We start from the raw sequence: 12,633 nt of genomic DNA, 5'->3' as shown, positions 1-12,633 counted from the left end.
CAAAGTTTGAGGTTTAGGTTGAGATTTTTTTTTTTTTTTTTTTGCTTATGGATATGCAATTGCTTCAGTACCGTTTGTTATAAAGACTGTCCTTCCTTTGTCAGATTACTTTTGCACCTCTGTCAAAAATCAGTTGGCCATACTGTGTGGGTCAATTTCTGGATTCTCAATTTTGTTCCAATTACCTATGTGTCTGTCCCTTTGTCAGTATCACACAATCTTAATCACTGTAGCTATATAATAAGCTTTGAAATCAGGAAGAGCAATTTCTCCCATTTATTTTTATATCTCAAAATACTTTTGGCCATTCTAATTCTTTTGCCTTGCCATATAAATTTTAGAATAATTTTGTCTATACCTACCAAAAATCTTTCTGGCATTTTGATGGGAATTTAATTAAATTTGTACATCAGTTTGGGAGGATTGGCATCTTTACTATACTGACTCATCTTCCAAACCCTGGATACAGTGTCTCTCTCTATTTAGATCTCCTTTGATTTGTTTTATTAGCATTTTGTAGTTTTCAGCATAAAAGTCCTATACATCTTTTGTTAAATCTTCGTTTCACTTAGGTATTTCATGTTTCTGAGTGCTTGTAAGTGGTTTCATGTTTTGTAATTATAGTTTCCACATGCATATTGCTATTTGTTTTTAATGCTGATCTTACATTCTGCAATCTTGCTGACTCACGTATTAGATGTAGGAGTTTTTTGGTTTTTTGTTTTGTTTTTGATTTATCAGGATTCCCTACATAGACAAATCATGTTATCTGCAAACAAAAACAGTTTTATTTCTTCCTTTCCATCTTGTACGCCTTTCATTTACTTTCTTGCCTAATTGTCCTGCCTAAAACCTCTAGTGCTATATGGACTAGCAGTGCTGAGAGTGGACATCCTTGCCTTGCTCATGATCTACGTAGGACAGCATTCATTCTTTGACAAGTAAGTGTATTGTTAGCTAGCTGAAGGGTATTTGTAGATGTACCTCATCAAGTTGAGAAAGTCCCCCCACCCCCATTCCTAGTTTTTAAAAGAGATTTTATCATAAAGATGTGCTGACTTTTGTCAAGTGCTTTATCTGTATTAATTGACATAATCATGCGATTTCTCTTCTTTAGCCTTTTGATATGATAAATAATATTGTTTGATTTTTGAATAACAAACTAACCTTGCATCTCTGGAATAAAACCCTCTTGGTCATGGTGTCAATTCTTTTTTTAATATATTGTCAAATTCTGTTTGCTAATACTTTGATAACGATTTTTACATCTATAATCATGAAGGATATTAATTTATAATTTTCTTGTATTGTCTTTGCCTGAAATTGTTTCAGGGTATTAAGGGCTTCATAAAATAAATGGAGATGTGTTCTTTCCACTTCTGCTTTTTGGAGAGACTGTTAAGAAATGGGGTTAATTCTCTTTAACCATTTGTTAGAATTCTCCAGTGAAACCAAATGGGCATGGAGGTTCTGGTTTTGGGGGTTGTTACTTTATAAATTTAATTTTCTAAATAGTTTCAGGGTTATTCAAATTATCTATTTTATATCAGGTGAGTTGTGGTAGTGTTTTTTGAGAATCGGTCCATTTCATGTAACTTGTTTAATTTACACGAGTAGAAATTGTTCATAGTATTCCTTTGCTATTCTTTTGAAGTCTGTGGGGTTGGTAGTGACATTTTCTGTTTCACTCCTGATGTCTGTAATTTGTGTCTTCTCTCTTTTTTCTTTGTTAGGGTTGCTAGAGGTTTTTCAATTTTATGTATTTTTTCAAACATTAAGCTTTCTGTTTCATTGATTTCTCTACTTTTCTTTCTGTTTTTAATCATCAATATCTGCTCTTATCTCTATTATTTCCTGTTTTCTGCTTGCCTCGGTTTTATTTTGCTCTTCTTTTCTAGTTTCTTGAGGTAGGAGCTTAGATTATTAATTAGAGGCATTTCCTCCGTTTAAAGGAAACATTGGTGCTAAAAATTTCCCTCTCACCACTGCTTCTGCATCATCCCATTTTGATATGTTCATTTTTCATTTTGATATGTTTCATTTTCATTTTCACTCAGTTCAACGTATTTTTATTTCCCTTGAGACTTCATCTTTGAAACATGCGTTATTTTAGAATTTTTTTTATTATTATCTTTTTCCTGGTATTTTTTCTGACTTCTTGATTTCTAGTTTGACTTTATTAATGTCAGAGAATACACTGTATTTCCTGTCTTTTAAATTTGTTAAGCATTTTTTTTTTGTATCCCAGAATATGGTCTATCTATATTGGTATATATTCCATGGACACTTGAAAAGTATGTGTATCCTGTTGTTGGGTGGAATGTTCTCTAAATGTTAGTTAGATCCTGTCACTGATGGTGTTGTGGAGCTCTATACCCTTGCTGATTTTCTGTCTAGTTCCATCAAATGATAGACATATGTTAAAGACCCCAGCTATAATTGTGGCTTTGTCTATTTCTTCCTTTTGTTCTGTCAGATTTGCCTCTCATATTTTACAGTTCTGTTGTTGGTGTATACCCATTTAAGACTGCTAGGTCTTCTTGGCAGACTGACACTTTTGTCATTATATAATGTACCTCTCTGTACCTAGAAATTTCCTTTGCTCTGAAGTCGACCTTATCTGATATTAATATATCGATTCCTGCTTTCCTTGGATTAATGTTTCCATGGTATATCTTCTTTCATTATTTCAACATACCTATATCTTTATATTTGAAGTGAGATTCTTGTAGACAGCACATAGACGGGTCATATGTTTTAATCATCTTGGCTGATCAGTATTTGGATTGCAGTATTTAGGCCATTTATATCTGGTGTACTTATTGATAAGTTAGAACTTAAGTGTATCATTTAATTTTTGTTTACTATTTGATCTCTCTCTTATTCGATTCTCTGTTTCCTTTTTGCTGCCTTCCTATCTTTAATTGAATGTGTTTTGGAATTACATTTTACCTATACTGTGTTTAAGTGTATCTCTTTCTATAGTTTTTTCAGTGGTTGCTCTAGGTATTATATTTCATAATTTATCATAGTCTTCTGTGTCATCTTTTTATTAGGGTGAGTGAAGAGTAGAAACATTACCTCCCTTTATGCCCCCTTTACCCTCCACCATTTATAATATAACTATCTGAAATATTTCTCCTACCTAAGAGTTATGTTTGTACAGAACCATATTACTGCTTCCACCATCAGAAATGATTTAGAAAACTAAACAGGAGAAGGAAAATGTACTGTATTTTAACTATATTTTTACTCTTTCTCTTGGTTTTTCTTCCTTCCTGATATTCCATGTTGTCTTCTTTTAGGAAAGATTCCTTTAGCTATTATTATTTTAGGGTGGATCTGCTGGTGACAGATTCTCTTAGTTTTCTTCATCTGAGAATGTCTTAATTTATTCCTCATTCTTGGTGGATATTTTTGCTACATGTAGTATTTGCGGTTGATAGTTCTCTTCTTTCAGGACTTGAAAAATCTTGTGCCACTTCCTTCTGGCCTCTATATTTTCTGATGAGAAATTCACTGTCATTCAAACTATTTTCACCTATAGGTAAGGTGTAATTTCTCTTTGACTTGTTTAAGGCATTCTTTGCCCCTAGTTTTCAGACATTAACCATGATGTGTCTTGGTGTGGATTTCTAGGAGTCTATCCTCTTTGAATCACTTGGCGTATATCTCTTGACAAATCTGGGGAGTCTTCAGCCATTATTTCAAATATTTTTAAATTTCACCCTCTTTTTTCTCTGTAGATAAGGCCTCTCTGTTGTGTAATTCCTCTTCCTTCCTTCCTTATGCCTTCCTTCCCTTTTATCCCCATTTCCTACACCATTTACGCCCCACATAGGCAACCATTCAAAACTACTTAATGCCTATTTATTGTGTTGCATGTGCTCTTCTAAACGGTAAATTATTGATGTATGTTAAGGAGAGGAAGAGGGAGAGGGAGAGGGAAAGAGTGTGTGTGTGTGTGTGTGTGTGTGTGTTTGTGTGTGTGTGTGTGTGTGTGTGTGTGAGAGAGAGAGAGAGAGAGAGAGAGAGAGAGAGATCTAGAGAGTGTGAGCGTTATGGACTGAATCATGTCCCTCCAAAATTCATATGTTGAAGCCCTAATCCCCAATGTGAGTGTGTTTAGAGGGGGGCCTTTAGAGAGGTAATTAAGGTTAAATGAGGTCATAAATGTGGGACCCTAATCCAATTGGACTGGTGCCCTTTGAAGAAGAAGAAGACACACCAGAGGTTGCCTCCTCTCTGTCTCTACATGCACAGAGGAAAGGCCATGTGAAGACATAGCAAGAAGGCAGCTGACTATAAGCCAGGAAGAGGGCCCTCACAAGAAAGCAAATTTTCTTGCACTTTGACCATGGACTTCTAGCCTCCAGAACTGTGAGAAAAGAAATGTCTGTTGTTTAAGCCACCCAGTCTGTGGTATTTTGTTGTGGAAGACTGAGCAGATTAACACAGATTTTGGTACCATGAAGTGGGGTACTACTTTAATAAAAACCTAAAAATGTGGAAGTGTATTTGGAACTAGATGAGGAGTAGAGGCTGGGAGAGGTTTCAGGCGCATGCTAGAAAGAGCCTATATTGCATTGAAGTGACTGTTGGTAGAAACATGGACATTAACGATGCTCCTGGTGAGGTCTCAAAGAGAAAAGAGGAACATGTCATTAGAAACTGGAGAAAAGGTGATCCTTATTATAAAGTGGCAAAGAATTTGGCTGAATTTTGTTCTAGTGTTCTGTGGAAGGTAGAGCCTGTGAGCAATGAAATTAGATATTTGGCTGAGGAGATTTTTACGCAAAGTGGTGAATGTGAAGCTCAGCTGCTTATAGTAAAATGCAAGAGGAGAGAGAGAAATCAGAAGAATCATTAAGCAAGATGAACCAGAACTTGAAGATTTGAAAAATTCTCATTCTATCCATATTGCAAAAAATATAAATCATCTTCTGGAGAGAACACCAAGGATGTGGCTAGAAAACCACTCCTTGAGGAGATTACTCATTCTTTTAATTAGGTATCTCAGCAGAAGTCAGGAACAGAGATGGGATTATACAAGCACAGACACTGTCAGCATGGACCAAGGGGAGCAGAGGGAGGATGAAATAAAGGAAAGTTTTTTGGAATCTACAAGGCAGGACAATAGAGTTACTTAGCTGCAAACATGCTTCATCCTTCAAGTAAAGGAAAGAATGACACCAAAGGTGATTAAGAGATCATCAGGGCTGCCATTCCCACCATTGGGTCTAGACCTAACAGGCCCTGGGGGCAAGGCTGTTGCCTCCTCAGTTTCAGTAGGGCTGCCATTCCCACCATTGAGTCTAGACCTAACAGGCCCTGGGGGCAAGGCTGTTGCCTCCTCAGTTTCAGTAGGGCAGGCTTCCCCTGACTAGTGCCTCAGGAGAAAGGCAACAACAAAGGGCTGTGAGGGTGGGGGTGATACTGCCCAAAGCATCCAGCCAAAGATTATTCTCCAGCCTGAAAAATCTAATGAAATTTGCCTTGCTAAGTTTTGCACTTTCTTGGGATCTATCACCCCTCTCTTCTTTCTGGTTTCTCCCTTTTCAAAAGGGAATGTCTGTCCTATGCTTGTCCTATTACTATACTTGGGAAGCAGATCATTTGTCTGGTTTCACAGCTGGAAAGGAATTTTGCCCTTTGGACGAATCATAACTCAAGTCTCATCCAAACCTAAATTAGGTGATATTTAGATGAGACTTTTGACTGGACATAGGTTCTGGAGTGCATTAAGACATTTGGGGCTGTTGGGAAGGGATGAATGAATTTTGCATGTGAGAAAGACATGAATTTGGTGGGAGGCATAGGGAGGAATGTTATGGAATGCATTGAGTCCCCTAATATGCATATGTTCAAGCCCTAACCCCCAAAATACTTCCAATTACTTTGAGGGAACTTTCAGGGAGGTATAAGGTTAATCTCCAAAATATTTGGAGAGAGAATTTTAGGGAGGTGTAAGGTTAAATGAGGTCATCACAGTAGAGCCTTAATCTGGTTGTACTGACGTCCTTATAAGTAGAGGAAGGGACACATGAACTCTTTCTGTCTCCACACAAGACCAGAGGAATGGCCAAATGAGGACACGGGGAGGAAGCAGCCATCTACAAGACAGGAAGAGAGCCCTTACCAGAAATCAAAATTTCTGGTATCTATATCATAATTCTCTAGCCTCCAGAATTGTGAGAAAATAAATATCTCCTATTTAAGCCACCCAGAAAGTGTTATTGCTTTGCGGCAGAATAAGCTGACTAATACACGCGTGCCTGGGCGCACGCGTGCGTGAACAAACACAGACAAACACACACACGCACACACATGCACACACACGGTATAGACTAATGATAACATATAGTTTTCACATGGCACTCTGATGTTAAGATCCAGGATTCCTTGCTTCTAAGTGTGGTCATCCACCACATTTTACCTGTCCACCCTTCCAAGGATAAACTCTCACTTTGCTTCTATATCCCCCCTGCACAAACAATACTTTGATGAATATTCTTGTACCTGTCTGAGTAAATTTAGGGGGCTATATCCCAGGAGTGGGAAATCTGGTGCACAGGTAACGTGTGTTCTTATTTCATGTAAGCAGTGCCAATTTGCTGTGCAAGATGGCTACATCATTTCACACTCCCACCAGTAGTGCATGAGGGCACCTGTTATCTGTGCTTGTACTCAGAAAGGAGGAGCAATGGGGAAGCTTAGGGGATGCCCCAACTGGAGACCTGTAACAGAATGGACCCTGAGCTGGTCTCATTTCTCTCTTAAACAACCTCTGCCTGACTCACCCAGCAGCTCTATCTTACCACCATCGAGATCTGATTAAGAGCTTTGACTAGTTATTGCTGCTCTGCCCACCCCCATGCCCCATCCCTGATCTCTGGGAGTTAAATAGAATTTTATCTGGAGCTCTCTGTATGTATTTGGGCATTTTTAGTGAAGCCAAACCCTTGGCACAGACAGCAGACAAGTGATTCACATACAGCCAGTGGGACTCACAGACCAATGTGGGTAGGACCTGAGCACATGTGACTCTCCAGGCTGGGAGGGACCTTCGAAGGCATCTATCGTCCCTTTGCCAACCACTGCTTAAGTGCTTTCTATAACATCACTTCCAAGTGTTCAATTAGGCCTTCCTTGAACAACTTAGTCACAGAGCTCTCACTATTTCTCTAGACAATCCATTTCTTCTATAGGCAGCTCCAACAATTTGAAAACCCTAGGGTCACAGAGAACACAGATCAGATGCTCCTTGTCCCCCCCCCACCTTATTCATTCCCCCTCCCTCCATAATAATAGAACCTCTGATTTTCACCTGGGCATGTGACACCTTGACTAAGGGCTGTATTTCCCTCTCTCCTTTGCAGCTGTTTGTGGCCATGTGACAATGTTCTGGCCAGTGGGATGAAAACACATGTGATATGTGCAACGTCTAGGCTGTGACCCTAAAGGGAAGGAGTGTGCCATTCACTTCTCCTTTGCCCTCTTCCCACTGCCAAACATGTACATACAACATCAAGCCATCTTCAACCCTGTAGATGAAGGCTACACCCTGCACATGGTGAAGCAACAATATAAAAAGAGCCTGAGTCCCCAACACGGAATAACCACACAAACCACAGGTCGCTTGTTCCCAGACTGATAGTGTGAGAGGGAAATGAACTTCTGTCTTGTTTTAACCACTGTGAATTTGGAAGCAAGTTGGATTAGCTTTACCAATAAACATCCCAGTTAATTGGCTACTGTATTTAATTGAATCTAAAATGCCATTGGACATAGGGTACACATTATCTTATGGACTACTAAGAGAAAAATGCTACCTATTATATTATGACAAAATGTTTTCTTTTAATTTAAATGTTCATTTAATAGTTTTTGAAAGAGCTCTGGTAGACTGATTTAAGACACTATTTTAATCAGACTTTTCTAGTCTGAGTCATTTCTCATACACAGTAACTTTTTATTTCAAGGGAAAACCATGATGAAATCTTTTTGAAGATACTTTAAATGGCAATTAAACTCAACACATACAGTGATAATTATGCACATAATTCAATTGAAGGGATGATAATATGAACAGCCATGGTCAAGTTTGCATGTGCTCATGCATGAACAATAACACAATTCCCTGTTGGCCAATGGCAGTTGTAAGGTAGAATTGTATTTAAGACACATCCTGACTTTAGATTTTTAAAATATAAAATATGTGTCTATTAAATGGTGAAATCTGGTCCTTTAAAACCAAATTTGGGGAATAAATTTCACTTCCACTCTAGGCAAGATAGAGTAACAGGGACCAGATTTACCCACCTGTGGAAAATAACTAAAAGCAAAACAAACAAAAACACCAAGACAAAATATATGAAAAAAGAATGGTGCTCAAGTCATTGGACATCAGGCAAGTAAGGTCAGTGATCTCTGAGAGATGGAAAAGCTTAGATGAGCCTTAAGATTGCCCCATCCTACTGCCTAGAGAAATATTCTAGACTGCAAGACAGGGACGGGGAACTGAGACAGAACCTGGCCATCTCCCTCAATTGAGGAAATGGAGATATGAGTCTGGAGAAGCCAAGAAACCTGGAAAGAGTTTTGGAGAGGGGAGACCTGTGTAGAGAGAGAATGCTTACAATTTTCAGAGGCTCCCCCTCAAGTACTCACTGAATTATTGATCAGCACATGTGTGTAAGGAAACTAACTACCCGAAGCCAAGGAAAGAAACACCTCAAATGATTAGAGGAAACAGTGATCAGAGTCCACAAAGGGCTGAATATAGTGACTGTTCCAAACAGCCAAGGTAGAAAATATTCACAATTTGTATAGCATTAGAATACAAAGACAAGTTCTGGATCAGTAATGAGGAAAATGAGCTCTACACTAAATGCTGATATGGTCCCACTTAACTAAGCTGTAAAGCAAGGCCCAGAAGGATAAAACACATTCCAAGTGTCTTAATGGCATGCCATAAGGAAGCTCAAGAATATTTATAGCAATGCAAAAATATGCAGTCAACAAGGTAAATTTGAAAATGTCTGGCATCCAACCAAACCTTGCCAGGTGTGCAATTTGAAGCAGGAAGAATGCAATACACAATGTTGAGAATAAAAATCAAAACTGACCAAGAAATGACATGGTTGATAGAACTAGTAGCCAAGGTTACAAGTAGTTATTATAAATGCATTTCATATGTTCAGAAAGCTTGAGGAAATACTGGCCACATTAAGTACAGTTGTGGGAGAGATGAAAAATACCCAAATAAAATATCTAGAGATGAAAACTACAATGTCTGAGGTGAAAATTACATTAGTTAATTTGGACAATAAAGGAGAGATTAATGAACATGAAGACATACCAATAGAAAGTTTCCCAAATGAAATATACAGAGAAAAATGGTCAAAAAAATAAACAGCATCAGCAAACTGTGGGACAACTTCCAGTGGCTAAAAGTACATGTAACTGGAGATGAAGGAGGAGGAAGAAAAGAAAAATATTTGAAAAATTAATAACTGAAAATGTTTCAAATTTGATGAAAACTATACATGCACTGATCCAAAATGTTCAACAAATCTCAAGCATGGGAAGCAGGAAGAAAACTACACCAAGTCATATCACAATGAAATTGCTCAAAACCAATGATAAAGAGAAAATCTTAACAGCAGCCCAAGGAAAAAAGGCATGCTACCCAAGAGGAAAGAAGTAGGATCGAAGCAAAATGACAGTGGTATATTATTTTTATAGGACTGGGAAAAAAAGAAAAGAAAAAACCTCTGCCAATATAGAATTCTTTACACATTGAAAATAACTTTTAAAAACAAAGGTGAGGGCTTCCCTGGTGGTGCCGTGGTTGAGAGTCTGCCTGCTGATGCAGGGGACGTGGGTTCATGCCCCAGTCCGGGAGGATCCCACATGCCATGGAGTGGCTGGGCCCTTGAGCCACGGGCGCTGGGCCTGAGCGTCCAGAGCCTGTGCTCCGCAACGGGTTAGGCCACAGCAGTGAGAAGCCTAAGTATCGCAAACAAACAAACAAACAAACAAAAAAAAACAAAGGTGAAATAAAGACTTTCTGAGACATAGAAAAGTTGGGATGCTACATCACCAGCAAACCTGCTCTATGATAAATGTTACAGTATGCTCTTCAAGCAGAAGGAAAATTTTAGCACAGGAATATAGAGCATCAAACATGGAAAAATATAATGACTCTTTTTCTTATTATTTAAATTCATTAAAAAGATAACCAACAGTTTAAACCAAGAAGTGCATCAGTGTAATAGCACAGAGGGCAGAAAGGGAGAAATAAAACTACAGTGCTGTAAGTTTCTTATACTATATCTGCAGTAGTATGAGATCACTTGAAGATAAACTGTGACAAGTAAAGATGTATATTATAGACTCTAAAGCAACTACTAAAATAATAAAAACAAGAATAATATCTAATAAGTCAGAAAAATAGATCAAATGGGACCATAAAATATACTTAATCCAAAAGAAGGCATAAAGGGAGGGGAATGGGAACAAAAAACAGATGAGATAAATGGAAAACAAAAAGGTGGTAGATCTCAACCTAACCATATCAACAGGCACATTAAATATAAATAGTCTAAACACCCTCAATTAAAAAGCAGATTGCCAGATTGGAAAAAACAAGCAAACAAACAAACAAACCAAACTGTGTACTGCCTATAAGAATCCCACTTTAAATATAAGGGAACAAGTAAAGGTGAAAAGATACACCATGCTAACACTATTCAAAAGAAAGCTGTCTAAATGCAGTGTGGTACCTTGGAAATACTATCAAAATCTCAGCAGGCATTTTTGTAGAAATTGATAAGTGAAACCTAAAATTCACATAGAAATGCAAAGGGCCTAGAGTAGCCAAAACAACTCTCAAGAAGAATAGCAAAGTTGGAGAACTTACAACCCCTGTTTATATAATTATTTTAAAGCTGTAGTAATCAAAACAGTGAAGTATAGGCATAAAGATACACAAATAGACCTATGGAGCAGAACAGAGAGTCTTGTAATAAACCCACAAATATATGGAAAGCTGATTTTTTTTTACAGTGATACAAAGGCAATGCTGTGGAGAAAGAATGGCTTTTTCACCAAATGGTCCTGAAACAACTGGATATCTACATGCAAAAACAAGCAAAAATCTTCAACCTATACTTTGCATCATATACAGAAATTAAGTGAAAATGGATTATAGGCCTTCATGTAAAACTTAAAATTTCTGGAAGAAAATCTTTGTGACTTTGGCTTAGGCAAGGTTTTTCTTTATGTGATACAAAAATCACAATCCATAAAAAAAATAATACTGATGAGTAAGACTTCTTTATCAACATAAAAAACTTCTGCAATTCAAAAGACACTCTTAAGAAAATGAAAAGACAAGTTGCAAACTGGGAGAACATCTTTGCAAAACATGTATCTTTTGAAGGCCTTGTATCCTGAATACATAAGGAACACTCAAATTTCACAATAAGTAAATATATAACCCAACTGAAAAATGAGCAAAAGGTTTGAATAGACGCTTCACCAAAGAAGATAGATGGGTGGCAAATAAATGCATGAAGATGTTCAACAGGATTAGAAATTGGAACATTCATACTCTGCTTCTGGGGATGGAAATTGGCACAACCAACTTGGAGAACAGTTTTGCATTATTTTAAAAAGTTATACACATGCTTGTCATATGACCCAGAAATTTCACTCTAGGAATCTAACCAGGAGAAAGGAAAATATACTTCCACACAAAGACTTATATGTAAATGTTCAGAGCAGCATTCATAACAGCCAAAAGGTGGAAACAACCCCAATGTTCATGTGGTGAGTGAATAAACAAAATGCAGTATATCCATACAATGGAATACTGTTTGCCAATAAAAAGGAAAGAAATACTGATATATGGTACAATGTGTATGAGCCTAAAACACAATGTGTTAAATTATGTGCAATGTCCTGAAAAGGCAAATCTATAGAGAGAGAATATATATTACTGGTTGCCTAGGCCTGTGTGTGGGAAGAGAGATGGACTGATACTGGGCATAAGGGCTCTTTTGGGGATGCTGGGGATGTTCTAAAATTGTATTGTGGTGATAGTTGCACAACTCTGTACATTTACTAAGAGTCATTGAATTGTACAGTAAGTCCCCTACATATGAACAAGTTCCATTTCAAGAGCACGTTTGTAAGTTCAGTCTGTTCGTAAGTCCAACAAAGTTAGCCTAGGTACCCAACTAACACAATTGGCTATATAGAAAAGTACTGTAATAGGTTTATAATACTGTTCACACAAATAATATATAGAAAACAAACACAAAAAATAAACATTTTTAATCTTACAGTACAGTACCTTGAAAAGTACAGTACTACAGTACAACGTTTGGTGCTTCTTAGCAGTATCAGTGCATCACTGCTGCTTTTATGCTTCTGGACATCCTGGGCTTGAAATAAAGATACTTACTACTGTGCTCTATATAGTACTGTACAGTGAAGTACACAAAAGTACAACCACTTGTAGAAGATGCGTCCACATAACAATGCACGTCAGACACGTGAACTAATTTACATGATTGGACATGTGAACACAGGTTTGCATCTTTGAAAGTTCGCAACGTGTAGGGA

General features: G+C 37.6%; 1 protein-coding gene across 3 annotated transcripts in view; it reads right to left on the bottom strand.

The window, feature by feature from the left end:
- Positions 1-12,633, bottom strand: part of ZC4H2 (zinc finger C4H2-type containing) — a 36,264-nt gene that overhangs the window by 12,125 nt on the left and 11,506 nt on the right. Inside the window, exon 1 of one of the 3 annotated variants that reach the window (XM_007450735.1) lies at positions 4,487-4,512. The exons of the other annotated variants lie outside the window; for them this stretch is intronic. The gene's annotated coding sequence lies outside the window, so the exon portion shown is untranslated. Of the gene's footprint in view, positions 1-4,486; positions 4,513-12,633 lie in introns of those variants that run through there. 3 annotated transcript variants of the gene reach the window in all.

The sequence above is a fragment of the Lipotes vexillifer genome, unplaced genomic scaffold (genome assembly GCF_000442215.2).
Source record: "Lipotes vexillifer unplaced genomic scaffold, Lipotes_vexillifer_v1.1 scaffold2016, whole genome shotgun sequence".
In the NCBI taxonomy this organism is placed as follows: Eukaryota; Metazoa; Chordata; class Mammalia; order Artiodactyla; family Lipotidae; genus Lipotes; species Lipotes vexillifer.
This window is presented reverse-complemented; position numbering and strand designations above follow the sequence as displayed.